Source organism: Caretta caretta, chromosome 8, assembly GCF_965140235.1.
Source record: "Caretta caretta isolate rCarCar2 chromosome 8, rCarCar1.hap1, whole genome shotgun sequence".
Classification (NCBI taxonomy): Eukaryota; Metazoa; Chordata; order Testudines; family Cheloniidae; genus Caretta; species Caretta caretta.
Genome location: NC_134213.1, coordinates 34563862 through 34580117, shown reverse-complemented (window position 1 = coordinate 34580117; position 16256 = coordinate 34563862). Strand labels below are relative to the sequence as shown.

The window sequence follows — 16256 nt, the reverse complement described above, 5'->3', positions numbered from 1 at the left end:
AGCATTGGGAGCAGCGCATTATGGGCAGCTATCCCACAGAGCCCCTTTTCCCATTCTGGCGCTGTAGCTTGTGGGAAGGAGGTAGGGCATTCTGGGTCCTGTCCCAATGCCCCGTGATGCACTGGTTCGCATCCCAGCAATCCCTGTGCTTCTGTCCACATTTTGCGCCATCTTTCAAGGTTTTTTTGTACCACACGCTCTCTCTTCCCTTTCGGTCTGCGGGAATGGAGCCCAAACTGCTGAGGAATATGCTGACGAGTCTTGCCAGCACGTCACGTTTGGCAGTCAAGTCACTCCTTAAGATCCAAACTGACAGTGAGGACTCCGACAATGATATTGACTCGAGTAACACATACAACACAAGATTGCTTGTGGCATTCATGGACATGCTCAAACTGTGGAACGCCACTTTTGGGCTCGGGAAACAGGTACTGAGTGGTGGGATCACGTTGTCATGCAAGCCTAGGATGACTAACAGTAGCTGCAGGACTTTTGGATGAGAAAAGCCACATTCCTGGGACAGTGTGATGAGCTCGCCCCCACCCTGCGGCGCAAGGACACAAGACTGACAGCTGCCCTGAAGGTGGAGAAGCGGGTGGCTATTGCAATCTGGAAGCTAGCAACTCCAGACAGCTACCGATTGGTCGCTAACCAGTTTGGAGTGGGAAAGTCAACCGCTGGAATTGTGTTGATGCAAGTTTGCATTAATCACATCCTGCTCAGAAGAACCAAAACTCCGGGTAACGTGCATGACATTGTGGCTGGCATTGCACAAATGAGTTTCCCTAACTCTGGAGTGGCGATAGATGGCACGTATATTCCAATTCTGGCATCAGACCACCGAGTACATTAATAGGAAGGGGTATTTCTCTATTTTCTCCAGGCGCTTGTGGATCACCGGGAGCGTTTCATTGACATTAATGCAGGCTGGCCCGGAAAGGTGCATGACGCGCGCATCTTTCAGAACACTGGCCTGTTCAGGAAGCTGCAAGCTGGGACTTTTTTCCCAGACCAGAAGATCACCATAGCAGAAGTTGAAATGCCCATTGTGATCCTTGGAGACCCCGCTTACCCTTTAATGCTGTGGCTCATGAAATCCTACACAGGGAGCCTTGACAGCAGCAAGGAGCGGTTCAACAACAGGCTGAGTCGGTGCAGAATGACTGTGGAGTGTGCTTTTGGCCATTTAAAGGGCCGTTGGTGCTCTCTGTATGGGAAGCTGGGCCTGGCTGATGACAACATCCCCACGGTTATATCCACGTGCTGTACCCTCCGTAACATTTGTGAAGGGAAGGGTGAATGATTCACTCAGGCACGAAACTCAGAGGTTCAACACCTGGAGGCTGAATTTGAACAGCCAGAGAGCAGGGCTATTAAAGGGGCCTAGCACGGAGCTGCAAGGAATAGGGATGCCTTGAGGGAGCAATTTGAGGCTGAAAGCCACCAGTAATGTCTGGTGTCCTGCACGGGAGTGAAGTGCAGTGGTTCTAATGTTAGTAGGAATCTGTGTTTGCTACGCTGACTTGCAGTGCCTGTTTCTTTCCTGGGCTAAGGTATCTTTTACTTAATGCAATAATAAAGAAGGTTTTCAAAGCCAAACAATCCATTTATTGAAAAGAAACAACTGCTTGGGAAACAGAACAATCACAAATTTGCATATGTCCTGTTATCATACTCAGCCTCCCTGTCTGGAGTGCTGTGCAATGAGTGCTACACTTCAGGATGGCTATAATGCATGGTGATGGGGGCTGAGTGCAGTGAGTAAGGCTTGTAGTTTTCAGGGCTGGGCGGTGAAGCTACAGGTGTTGGAGGCAGCTAGTGGCAATAAGAATCTGGATGTTGGGGAAAGTGTTTTGGGACAACTGGGGGAGGGGCGAGGGGAGGGCATGGTAGTGCTCCACGTGCATGGCTACAAGTGCCTAGATCGAGTCCACTTGGCACTCCATGATGTTTATCAGCGGATCCATGCTTTGCTGCTAGAGCTCCGTGCTTTTGTGCCGGCACTCCTCATTCTGCTGGTGGATCCCCCTTTTACTCTCCTTCCACTCCTGCACTTTTAGATTCTCGTTAAGGGACTGTTGCATTACTTCACTACCTCTTTTTAAATCTCTTCCCATATGACACAAATGAAACTAAAACAAAAAACCACTCATACTGGAACAGTAGGGGTTATGCCTGTAAACTATTAAACCTGCCCGAATATAGACAAAGCCTAAGTCACTTGATCATTTGGGCCTTGTCTACACCGGGATATTGTTATCCACCCCGATTCTTATTAATTTTTGGCCTCAATGGCAATTAGGCATTCAGTAAAAATGAGTTCCTTTTATCGGTTACTAATTACTCTTTAAATTTCACTGAATGCTCCACTGTTCTTGTGTTGAGATGGGGAGGACACAAGCACTAGATCTCTATGTCATTCGTCACTTTCATACACACTTATGTCTCCACTATTCACCTTAAAAAGGAGATGAATAAATTCCATTTTTTTCCAATTACTGTTCATGTGAGTTTTTCTACGCCTCTAATCATTTGTCACCAGGGTCTGCAATATCCTTTTTGAAATGGGCTGACCAGTACTGCACACTGTTCTGAAAGAGGGTATACTACTATTTATATAGTGACCTTGTGACATCATCTGTATTATTCTCTATCTTATTCCTTGTGCATCCTACCACCTTGTTTGCCAGTTTTGACCTCAGCAGCATATTGAATCGAAGTCTTCGTCAGGCGGTCTACAACGATACAAAGGTCCCTTTCCTGTGTTGCCACAAATAATTTAGAACTCTGTATGGCATATGAGTAGCTCAAATTTTAATACAATATGCATTACTTTCCATTTATCAACACTGAACTTCTATCTGACATCATGTTGCCCATTCAACAGCTATAAATCCCTCTGAAGAACGTCAGTCTTCTTAGTACCTCACTGCTCACCTCCTTTCCAGATTATTAATAAATATATAGACAGACCTACCGTGGAACCTTGTGGCACCCAGCTGCAGGGTCTGGGATGATGCAGTGTTCTCAGCTGCTCCAGGATATCTGCAGCCATTGGGGATCACATTTAACCTTTTGCTATGATGAACATTAGTCATTTATTTCTCCTCTGTTTTCTCTCTCCCAGACAGTTTGATTCATGACAATACTTTTCTCCCCCATGAGCACTTAGTTTTAGCAGCTTCTTGTAAAAGACCTTGTCAAAAACCCTTTGAAAATCTAAAATTAGATCAACTGGTTTTCCTTTATCCACTCCTTTTATCAGAATTCTTTGAACACAATCAGTAGATTAGCAAGATGCAATTCCCTTTTGCACAAACCATGCTTGTTAGACCCTGCCATACTTTTCAGGTGTTTAATTCTATTTTTTAATCATTATTTCAACCAGTTTACCAGGTGCAAGTGTAAGGGTTATTGGTCAGCAATCCCCTGGATTACCAATAGGGCCTTTTTAAAATATAGGTACAACACTTACTATCCTCCAGTTTTCTGATATAGAAGTCATTTTTAATGAGACTGTATTTTGCTAAAGTTAATCATGCCTTAAAATGTTAGTTGTCATTTTATACACAACTTGTCCTTGCCTATGTTAAGTTATATTAAAATGTGTGTAAGGCATTTAATAGGATGCATTTTCTCAGTGTAGAGAAGACATTGGAGAGTTGCTATCCATTTTTCAACATCCCTGCCACTGAAAGCAGAAGCTCTCACGAAAGGCAGGGTGAGACAGTGGTAAAAGGCACACTATCAGTAGCAAAGGTGCATAAGACAACCTACCTAGTAGAAGTGGAAAAACATTTCTCACGCTATCCACTACAAACCTTGCCTTCTTTCTTAAAGAAGTCTCTTTACTTGAGCTGTGCGTCCGGAGAGAGGGCACTGTTACCAACACAAGTACCCAATCCTGCAGCTGAGTGGCTTACTCTGCTCTCACCCATTATTTTGGGTCACTGACTAAAGAAGGGAGCAACTCAAGCGGCTCCTCATTTCTGGACTGCCAGCTGCTAGGCTTATTGACTGGACACCTGAGGGATCCACTCTGCAGGACTGAGCACACATACCTACACTTTCATTGTTGCATTACTTGCCACATCCTCAACCAAGGCCTGGAGTGAGCAGAGTTAAGTCCCCCCAAACCCATCCATGGATATGGCCCCTCCCTCCCTAAGAACTGTAGGAGCACAGGAGAGGCCAGTTCTGACGCCTACCTTCTCTAGATCAGCGGTTCTCAAACTTTTGTACTGGTGACCCCTTTCACACAGCAAACCTCTGAGTGTGACCCCCCTTATAAATTAAAAACACACATTTAACACTATTATAAATGCTGGAGGCAAAGCAGGGTTTGATGGTGGAGGCTGACAGCTTGTGAGCCCCACATAATAACCTTGAGACCCACTGAGGGGTCATGACCCCAAGTTTGAGAACCCCTGCTGTAGATCTTCGCCAGTCACTATTCAGAGCCATTCCATATTAAACGAGTGGAGAATTAGATTTGAATAGGTAAATTAAAAATTCTCCAAGATAGAAACATAACAGAGGGTTCCTGTAATAGCCTAGCACAATGGGTCTGAAACTTCTACGCCATAATGCAATACAAATTAATAAGTGGCACAGCAGAAGACATATCAGGGAGAGACAATAAGGCCAAGGAACGAAAAGACAACATTTTCCCTATGTCTTTAGAATGCTTTAAATCCCTAGAGGAGCTACATATTTCTACAGTACAAAGCTATACAAAGACCAAAAAAATAAGGGCTTGTCTATACTAGGAAGTTTCCCCATGATGAATCCCCATCTGGGCCCTCTTACTCAGGAGAAAAAGTGCCTTTTTCCAGCTCATCTTATGTCACTTTGAAAGCAGTATAAGCTAAACTGGAAAAAAAGCACCCTTTCCAGAATAAGAGCATCCACATGGAGACAAATATCAATAGATTTATACCCATAAGTTCTCCCATGTAGACAAGGCCTTAAAACCCCCATCCAAGCCATCTGCATAAAGCAACCCAGAATTACTGATCTTCTACATCCTACAACTTCTCACTAAGAGAAAGCTTCATAGTAGGTTTAGATCTACAAGTCAAACAATCACTCCATTTTTGTCATTTGTCTGATTTCCTCCATATTCAACACACCTGGTTCCCACCCACACTTTATCTTGCTTTGGCAAATCAGGGAGTCAAACTTAAATCAAGATACCCACTTGCTTCTGCTGGAGAATGGCAAGGTCACATGCACACGTAAGTAGGAAAGCTATTTGTATCTTATCAGTACTGCATGCAATACAGAAAGTCAGTTTACTATTGACCTCATTCCTTCTTCTTGAAGGGTAGTCGGGGCAGAAAGAATGTTAGTCTTGTCTTCACTACATTCCCTGTTCATCCTGGAACAAGGCTGATGTAACCTCATTTTCCAACCAGAAAGACTCCAATCTGCAGCTGGATCTGAAATTTTGTTTTTTAGTCTTCGTCTGTTAAACTCCATGCTCTACTTTTATCATTGCTTTATGACACAACAAGTGATTCTCAAAAGCTTCCCTGTTTAGTTTAGTTCCTCCAATAATAGGTATTGGGATAAATAACCACCCACAGAATTGTAATCTTGTACATTGGGTAAGCTAATTACTACTTTTAAAGCTGTAGTCTCAAACATCTGCAACCTTTCTCCAAAGCTGCAAACCAATCCTTGAGGAACAAAATCTGAATTGTAGATCCATTGAGTGGAGTTACTCCAAACTAGCGATAACATTAAATTTGTTATAAACACTATAAAACTCCCAATTTGTTAGTATTTCAAGGTAAGTATGCAACTTGTTCTTTTAAGTCATCTTGGCTGGTATATAACTAGACACAGCACTAGCATAAGGCTGTTATAAAGAAAATGGAAGTAATAATCTCCTACCAAACTTCCACATTACAGAAGCACATTTTGGAATCAACAGTCCAGTCCTTTCAAAAAGAATATTCAGAATATGACAATTTTAGCAATTCCAGAATATACCCAATTTCTTAGAATGATTCTTTCCATAGCTGCTCAGCCACTTAAGTACTGAAAAGTAACAGGGTGGATAAAAATCAATTTTAAAAAAAAACGGATTTTTTATTTAAATTGGATTTTTTTGATAAAATGATTTTTGAGGAAAAAACAATCTAAAGTTAAAGATACATTATAGCTCAAAGATATCTCTTCATGGAATAGGGATTACAAATTCTAATTCAACAGTATGAGACTATATATTCATGTAATGTTTAAGAAAAGTTTTGTAAATGAGTTCCAATAGTTCATGGATTAGGGACCGAATCTTATGGGATTCCAGGGGCTTCTGTATAGATTATTTAGGTTAATCTTTCTATCTACCCAATGGGACTCAGTGCTCAGTCTAGAAGATACCATATTCAGAGATGCTTAGTTTTGCAGTTCTCAAACTGTGGATTTGTGTCTCCAGAGATAACATGCTTGTTAACAGCAAAAATGTTTTTAAATAAATAAATATACAGAGGTGAGAAATAACAGACCTCAACACTGTGCAAATCTGCAAATTTGTGTACATAGTCAATCCCTTACCTCTCTCTAAAAGTGCAAAGTTTCAAAAAGTTTAATGTATAGAAGAAGATTGTTGGGGGCAGAATAGATCTGGACAAGGAGAAGAAGTCTGGAGATAAATGTGAGAAGAGATGGACAGGCAGTAGAAACAAAAGTGAAACTGTTTGAGCAGCATATTCCAGAAGTGTACCCTTCATTGATTTGAGATCTACCATACCATTCTCTCACTAGAATGGAAAACTTATAATGGCAGCAGAGCGTAAGAGAGACCCAGTTTGGAAATAAGAACCATTCAAGAAATACAGGTTTGCTGATGATGTTTTAAAGAAACTCCACCAGTGAACTGGTGGAAATGATAATCTCACTTTTAACAGCAGTAGCTCCTTCTATCAGTGTAGAAAGAATATTTTCTTCCTTTGGACTAATTCATTCCAAATTGAGAAATCATTTGGGACCTGAAAAAGCAATAAAGCTTGTTTTTCTTTTCCAGGTTATGAACAAACAGGAAAATGAAGGTGAAGACGACTGAGAAGCCAATATTTTAAGTTTCTCATGTTGACCTGGCCAACACAGTCAATTTAAATTTTTTTTTAATATTTCATTAACTATTTTAGTTAACAATTTTAACAAAAACAAACCTGATTTAAAAAAAACTTGAATGTTTAACTAAATTCAAAAATTCATATGCTTGTTTGTTATAATATTATATGTTTGCTGTTGAAGAAAAAAATCTAGAATACATAACATTGTTTTAGTTAAATAAAACAATTGAAATGTCTGTCTGGTCATAGAATATCAGGGTTGGAAGGGACCTCAGGAGATCATTTAGTCCAACCCACTGCTCAAAGCAGGACCAATCCGCAACTAAATCATCCCAGCCAGGGACTTGTCAAGCCTGATCTTAAAAACCTCAAAAGAAGGAGATTCCACCACCTCCCTAGGTAACGTATTCCAGTGCTTCACCACCTCCTAGTGAAACTTTTTTTCCTAATATCCAACCTAAACCTCCCCCACTACAACTTGAGACCATTACTCCTCATGCTGTCATCTGCTACCACTGAGAACAGTCTAGATCCATGCTCTTTGGAACCCCCTTTCAGGTAGTTGAAAGCAGCTATCAAATCCCCCCTCATTCTTCTCTTCTGCAGGCTAAACAATTCCAGTTCCCTGAGCCGCTCCTCATAAGTCATGTGTTCCAGTCCCCTAATAATTTTTGTTGCCCTCTGCTGGACGCTTTCCAATTTTTTTCACATCCTTCTTGTAGTGTGGGGCCCAAAACTGGACACACTACTCCAGATGAGGCCTCACCAATGTCGAATAGAGAGGGACGATCACATCCCTCAATCTGCTGGCAACGCCCCTACTTATACAGCCTAAAACGCCATTGGCCTTCTTGGCAACAAGGGCACACTGTTGACTCATATCCAGCTTCTCGTCCACTGTAACCCCTAGGTCCTTCTCTGCAGAACTGCTGCCTAGCCATTCGGTCCCTAGTCTGTAGCGGTGCATGGGATTCTTCTGTCCTAAGTGCAGGACTCTGCACTTGTCCTTGTTGAACCTCATCAGATTTCTTTTGGCCCAATCATCCAATTTGTCTAGGGCCCTCTGTATCCTATCCCTACCCTCCAGCGTATCTACCTCTCCTCCCAGTTTAGTGTTATGCAAACTTGCTGAGGGTGCAGTCCACGCCATCCTCCAGATCATTAATGAAGATATTAAACAAAACCGGCCCCAGGACCGACCCTTGGGACACTCCACTTGATACTGGCTGCCAACTAGACATGAAGCCATTGATCACTACCCGCTGAGCCAGACAATCTAGCCAGCTTTCTATCCACCTTATAGTATGGGCTGAATGAATGGACTTTAACTTGCTAGCAAGAAAACTGTGGGAGACCGTGTCAAAAGCTTTGCGAAAGTCAAGGAACAACACGTCCACTGCTTTCCCCTCATCCACAGAGTCAATTATCTCGTCATAGAATGCAATTAGATTAGTCAGGCATGACTTGCCCTTGGTGAATCCATGCTGACTGTTCCTGATCACTTTCCTCTCCTCTAAGTCCTTCAGAATTGATTCCTTGAGGACCTGCTCCATGATTTTTCCAGGGACTGAGGTCAGGATGACTGGCCTGTAGTTCCCAGGATAACTCCTTCTTCCCTTTTTTAAAGATGGGCACTACATTAGCCTTTTTCCAGTCATCCGGGACTTCCCCCGATCACCATGAGTTTTCAAAGACAATAGCCAATGGCTCTGCAATCACAGCCGCCAACTCCTTTCAGCACTCTCGGATGCAACGCATCCGGCCCCATGGACTTGTGCTCGTCCAGCTTTTCTAAATAGTCCCGAACCACTTCTTTCTCCACAGAGGGCTGGTCACCTCCTCCCCATGCTGTGCTGCCCAGTGCAGTAGTCTGAGAGCTGACCTTGTTCGTGAAGATAGAGGCAAAAAAAGCATTGAGTACATTAGCTTTTTCCACATCCTCTGTCACTAGGTTGCCTCCCTCATTCAGTAAGGGGCCACACTTTCCGTGACTTTCTTCTTGTTGCTAACATACCTGAAGAAACCCTTCTTGTTACTCTTAACATCTCTTGCTAGCTGCAACTCCAGGTGTGATTTGGCCTTCCTGATTTCACTCCTGCATGCCCTAGCAATATGTTTATACTCATCCCTGGTCATTTGTCCAATCTTCCTCTTCTTGTAAGCTTCTTTTTTGTATTTAAGATCAGCAAGGATTTCACTGTTAAGCCAAGCTGGTCGCCTGCCATATTTACTATTCTTTCTACACATCAGGATGGTTTGTCCCTGTAACCTCAATAAGGATTCTTTAAAATAGAGCCAGCTCTCCTGGACTCCTTTCCCCCTCATGTTATTCTCCCAGGGGATCTTGCCCATCAGTTCCCTGAGGGAGTCAAAGTCTGCTTTTCTGAAGTCCAGGGTCCGTATTCTGCTGCTCGCCTTTCTTCCTTGTGTCAGGATCCTGAACTCGACCATCTCAGGGTCACTGCCTCCCAGGTTCCCATCCACTTTTGCTTCCCCTACTAATTCTTCCTGGTTTGTGAGCAGCAGGTCAAGACGAGTGCTGGTGATGTTCTCCTCCTAATACACCATGGCAAGAAAATCCTCCTGTATTAATGATTAACCCGTTGAATTGGAGATATTTATGAAGTCATTGGGAGGTGAACTATCTGCTTCAATTACCTTTGGTAAATGAAATAACCAAACAATCATTCACTTTCTCATATAGCTGTAAAACTAATCTGAAAGGTTTTCAAAATAAATCACTTTAAAAATATATAGTGTATACCTTCTAAAAAACGAAACGTACATCTGTCTCTGAATTGTGAAGACTATGTATTAAGGTTATAACAACCAACAAGAACGCACTTTTATGTAAGAAATTCATGATTAAATCGAGTCTTCCTGACTAGTGATTTAAATCAAATCCACCCTGAAAAGTAACATAGAGCTTGTCTACACAGGAAAGTTGTATCAGCTAAAAATTAAATCTGTATAACTGGTCTTGTGGAGATTTATTCTGAAATAAGAATGGCTATTTTTGGTTTACCTTGAATTCCTTGCACAGCAAGCAAAGCTAGACCACATGAGAAAGTATATCCACATTGGAAGCTTCACCAGTATCAATTCACTCCTTACCTCAGTGGTTCTCAACTCTGGTCCACCGCTTGTTCAGAGAAAGCCCCTGGCGGGCCGGGCCGGTTTGTTTACCTGCCGCGACAGCAGGTTCAGCAGATCGCAGTTCCCACTGGCCGCAGTTCGCCACCAGGCCAATAGGGGCTGCAGAAAGCGGCGCGGGCCGAGAGATGTGCTGGCCGCCCTTCCTGCAGCCCCCATTGGCCTGGAGCAGCGAACCATGGCCAGCGGGAGCCACGATCAGCTGAACCTGCAGACGCGGCAGGTAAACAAACCGGCCCGGCACGCCAGGAGCTTTCCCTGAACAAGCAGTGGACCAGAGTTGAGAACCACTGCCTTAGCTTATATTGGTATAACTTTCCTGTGTTGACAAACCCTTACGCGCATAAATTTTCAAGTTCAGCAGAATAAGTATTTGGGGATTTCTAAGAAAAAGGCATTGTGTTACAAGAGAAAAGAACACAAACATTCATTGGGCCTACAGTCCAGTTTCAGGTTAAGTATTCTTCCGGCCATATTCTATTTGATGTCCAGTTAATTCAAAAGCTGTAGTAACTTCAATTTAATATCCAACACTGTTTTACTGATAAAACAAGCATTTTATCATCACTTAAGTCCTCACTCCAGGCTTATCTTAATATCTATGGATTACTTCAGTTTCATCACAGATGGTAAGTAACATTTCCAATTAATTCCTTGCATGAGAAAGGAATTTAAGAAACCATTACCACAGTTTGACAACAGGATCTAATTTCAATTCATATTAAAAGTCTACTTAAATATATTTCTAGTTTAAACATTGCCATTGTTGATTCTTTTGTAAGATCAATTTCTCAATGAGTTGCAAGAAGGGAGGCATTCAAATAGTTGATCTATGCAATATTCTTGTTTAAATCTGTTATCCTTCAATTAATTTTATTTGGACTATAGAACTTCTCTGAATGAAGAAACATAACTGTATGAATTTCTTGCCATTACCCATGTCTAACAGCATCTCAAAATTCACAAGAAGAAACCAAAGTGAATATACTAATTCACTACTTTAGTTTCTGGGCCTCCAGTTGCTTACAAACTTTACATTTAATATTAAAATAATTGTGTTGAATATTTTAGTTATTAGTGTGAGGATAAGAGTTCTAATCCCAACTCTGCCCTCCTTACATAAACATTTACTCCACTTCAGATTCTTATTAGAATTGGTTGAAAAATAAAACTAGACAAAGTTTTTAATAGCCTTTGATAATTTGTTTTGTGTTTTAGTTTTTATCTGTATTTTTAAGAGAAAGGACACAATGATTCTTCTTAAGAACATTTATGTAAAGCATTTCATTTTCAAAAGAGGCCTTTTTTAAAAAAAAACTTTGTTCAAAGACATAGGCAGCTCATTATTATGTATTTACATTATTCTAGCACCTAGAGATCAGCCAAATCATGGGCCTATTGTACTAGATGTTGTACAGACACAGTAAACAGTCTGACACCAGAAGCTTACAGTCGAATAGACCACATAAAACAGGTCAGAGACATACAAGGGGTGGGGAGGGGGTGGGGGGAAGAGACTGGGAAACAGACAAGATATGCACAGTTCTTAGGCAAGAGAAGGACGGTAGTTACAAAGCACTACCTGCTTAGTAATTTTCAGATTGGTTTCCAGTACCTACTAGGACACAGGTATGTTTTGAGGAATGACTTGGAGGAAAATATGGTGAAGTTTGGACTGGAAGTTTTGCTACCCCACATGCATGAAGATGGGACAATTCTTGTGGTATTAAGGCTAGAATCATTGGCTGAGTAAAGATAAGCAAAACTGAGAAGAACTTTCAGGGTAAGTTTGTATATGATGTGACTGGAGGTGGGGAAGCCAATGAAGATACTTAATGGTGGAGTGAGAAGGGGAGAATGACAATCAAGCCTTTCAGAGCAGCAGTCATGTTAGTCTGTATCTGCAAAAAGAAAAGGAGTACCTGTGACACCTTAGAGACTAACAAGCCTTTGCTCTTTATCTTAATAGGTCCATCAATGGCAATTAGCCAGGATGGACAGTGATGGTATTCCTAGCCGGTTTGCAAGAAGCTAGGAATGGGCAACAGGGGATGGATCACTTGATGATTACCTGTTCTGTTCATTCCCTCTGGGACACCTAGCATTGGCTACTGTCGGAAGACAGAATACTGGGCTAGATGGACCTTTGGTCTGCCCAGTATGGTGACTCTTATGTTCTCATCTTTGCACCCACATTTTGAATGGGCTTCAGGGGAGCCAGGCCACAAGCATCAAGGCCAGATAGGAGACTAGTGCAGTAGTCAAGTGATAGACAAGGATTTTGACAGCAGGTGACCAGTGGGAGTAACTGACCAGCACTACTGACCAGAAATAGAAGGGTTCAGAGGGATCACCAGGTAGCTGTACAGATATTGTGTAAGTAACTTTGGAAGAGAAATACATCTTGTATCAGGTTCCCTACGCTCTACAATAGAAGTGAACAAACAACGGCCCGCGGGACCATCCTGCCGGGCCCCTGAGCTCCCAGTTGGGGAGGCTAGCCCCCGGCCCCTCCCCCGCAGCCTCAGTTCACTGTGCCACCAGCACTCTGGCCTGCTGCTCGTGTCAGGCAGTGCAGCGGCATGGCTGGCTCCAGTATGGTAAGGGAGCAAGGACTGGATAAGGGGCAAGGGGTCCCAGGGGGCAGTCAGTGGACAGTCGGAGTTGGACAGGGGGAGTTGGACAGGGGGAGAGGTTCTGAGGGGGGTGGGAAGTGGAAGGGGGCAGATAGGAGGGAGAGGCCAAGCTGTTTGGGGAGGCACAGCCTTCCCTACCCAGCCCTCCATACTGTTGTGCAATCCCGATGTGGCCCTTGGGCCAAAAAATTTGCCCACCCCTGCTCTATACCCACCCAGAACCTGTTGAGTAACATAGTTGTTATAATAAAGTTACACGAGTTCTCATGTGTTTTATTGCTTTTGCAAGTCAGAGGTAGACTACACAACAAGACAGCCTTAAAATAAAGCTACTGATGCCTAAAGTGAAAACCAATCCAGTGAAAACCAATCCAAGCCATTCTTCTTTATAAAATAAAGTGAGTTGCAGGCTCTTCTTATGTAAGACTTTCTCTCATTCTTTACAGTGAACACAGCATAGAAACACCACTTCACAGTTTCAAGACAACACAGCAATGTGTCGATTTTGGCATGCGGCCTACATGACGATTAAGCTCCTGCCTTAATGGAAGCACTGTATTTGCCTGGCAGACTACAGGCCTAACATTACTCATTCCAGCCACACATCTTCAACTACAAAACAAAATCCACTAGACAGAGTCCTCCACAGATAATGAAAGACAATGCCAACACATTCCCCTTACAACTGCTGCCCTTGAGAGCTAAGCATATATGGCTAAGTCCAGTCCTCTTATTAGCTAGCACAACTTCCATCAGTGGGAGTAGGGACAAAATATAGCTGTGGTGTAAGTGGATGCAGAGTACTAGGCCATCTGACACCCCACTAAAAAGTCGAGGATTACTTGTGTACTAACAGACTATTTTCTGTACATAGAGACTGGAAAGGAACAATGTCAGCTTACAAAACAAGTTATATTTATGTGAAAACTTTTCCCCACTAACGTTAGTGTAATATCTAAAAATCACTATAATTGAAAGATTAAGGACAAGTATTTTTCTATTTTGTTATCTTATGCTTTGACAGCCCCTCACAATAGTCAGTTTCCTCCTGTTTGTGCAGGTCTTTCATGCTCCAACAGGGAAGCTGGACACAGTGAGTAGGGACGTGTTGGTAAAAAAAAAAAAAAAAGTGGGTGGGGTGAATCTCTTTTTTGGCCCCACTGCTGTTGGTGACAGAGACAAGAGCTGTGTGTGCTCGAAAGCGGGTCTCTTTCGCCAACAGCAGCGGGGCCTATAAGAAATATTCCCCCACCAAACTTGTCCCGCTCACATCTAAGGCCAACGCGGCTACAACTTCCTAAAACAAAACCAGCGACGAGAGTTTGGGGTCAGCGCTAACGCCCGAGACTCCCGGGAGAAGAGGGCGGGGCAGGGCCGGGCGCCCCCCTCCTCCCCCCGGGCTCTGTGGCAGAGGCGGCGACGGCCGTTCCGGGGCTCAAGCCCAGGGCAGCACCGGCGTGGGCCGGGGAGCAGCTTCCCCCGCCGGGGGCCCGGCCCCCCGACCAGTGGGAGGCGGCCCCAGGAAGCTGTGCGGGCCGCTTCGCGCCAGGCCGCCGGGCCCCCCCGGCCTGGGCGGGGCTGGGGCAGCGCGGCTCCCGCGGGGCAAGGGGCCCTGCTCAGAGCGCGGCAGCCCAGCCTGGGGGCCGCAGCACCGTGAGGCGCCCTGGGGCCTAGCGGGAGTGGGGGCTCCTCAGGCCGGGCCCCACTGGCGGCGGCGGCGGGCGGGACAAGCTGCTCGGCCCAGGCCCACTGGCGGGGGAAGGGGTAACCCGGGGGTGGGGCCGCGGGCCAGGCCCCATTAGCGGCCGGAGGAGAAGTTTCCAACTCGGTGGGAGGGGAAGGGGTCCGGGCCACGAAGTTACCTGCGGGTCCCGGTCGGGAAGGAGGCGCCGGTGGATCCTGAGCCGCCTCAGCCGCTTTGTCTCTGCGCCGCACCCGTCCCGACTGGAGAGGAGGAAATGGGCTCTTCCGGGCACCTCCCCCGACGGCCTAGCCGGCTTTTCTTGGCACCTCCCCCTGCAGCTCTGCCGGCTCTTCCCGGCACCGCCCGCCCCGCGCAGGTGAGAGGCTGGGAGCTCTGCCCAAGCGGCTGCGGGCGGAGCGGCCGCCGCGGGAAGAGCTGAGGGGGGTGTGAGAGTGAGTCAGAGTTTCAGGTGAGAGGAAGGTGCCTGGGTCGCTGGCAGCAGGGGAGGGCCCGGCCGGGGAGGTAGAGAGCCGGGGTGTGTGTCAGGTGGGAAGATTGGGGGAGGGGTAGAGAGCCGGGGTGGGGTCTCGGTTGGGGAGAGGGTGCAGTGGGCCGGAGGGTGGGGTGAGTTCGGGGGGGCAGAGGCCTGGGGTGTCAGGTGGGGAGATGGGGGGGAGTGGGGTGAGACCTGGAGGGGGTAGAGGGCTAAGGGGGTGGGGTGAGGCCTGGGGGAGTGGAGTGGGAGCAGAAGGCTCAGGCTGAGGGATGTGGTACAGGGGATGTTGGGTGGGGTGAGACTTGGGTGGTCAGAGTGCCTGGCCCTGGAGCACAGGGATTTGGAGCTGCCAACAGGGTCTCCCCTAGGGGAATGGGGTGCATCATGGTGCCTGGCTGCAGAGGGATAGACCAAAGGAGGTAGAATGAGGCTGAAGGGGGATGGGACAGGGGCCTGCCTCATGGATCAGAGTTCAGGTCTGGATCTCAACTCCCAAAGCAATCAGGCTAAACATTGGACCTGGGATTTGGTTCTGCCTTTCACAGACTGATGGTCATTCATGACGCTGGAATCTAATCTGGGTTCAGATTTCAACCTCCCATTCACTGAAGGAGTTTGGATCTGGAGTTTGGCTCATTCCAGTGTGAGGTACCAGAGGAGAAATTCAAATCAGGAGCCAGGTCCAGATTCCGACCCTCCTCCTAAAGTTTGGAGTGTTTGGTTCAGACACAAAACCCACCACCCCAATACTACAATGATGGACATTACTTAGATAAACCTATACATAACACTTGCATTCTTCAAACACCTCCTCTGATCCAGGATCACTGGAGATTAGTCAAACCCAACTACATTCCACTATTGAATGAGCTGGTCATACTCTTTCACTCTGCATCTTCATATGGGCAAAGAAAACTCAAGGGCTTCATTTCACTTTCTCAGCAAAGGCATGTATAATAGTGTGATTTGTTTTGTATGGATTCACATAAACTTCTGTTCCTGTTTTGGTTGCTGTGGTTTCACAGCACACTTTTTGGAGTTTCACATTTAAATAAAGCTAAACTCAGTCAAAATCAGTCTTACTGTAACTGCTTTCCTATGAGCACTGGGCAAAAGAGTGCATTTCTCATGTCTGATCTGGGTTTGAGGTTTTTGGTTCAGGCCCATCTCTACTTTTGAGTGAACCTGATCCCAGTTTCCACAAA

General features: G+C 45.0%; 1 protein-coding gene across 1 annotated transcript in view; it reads right to left on the bottom strand.

Annotated features, from left to right (window-relative positions):
* The window catches only part of CTNNA1 (catenin alpha 1), a 204159-nt gene extending 189283 nt beyond the window's left edge, over positions 1-14876 (bottom strand). The window contains exon 1 of the mRNA XM_048859987.2: positions 14734-14876. The gene's annotated coding sequence lies outside the window, so the exon portion shown is untranslated. The remainder of the gene's footprint in view (positions 1-14733) is intronic.
* Positions 14877-16256: the final 1380 nt, after the last annotated feature.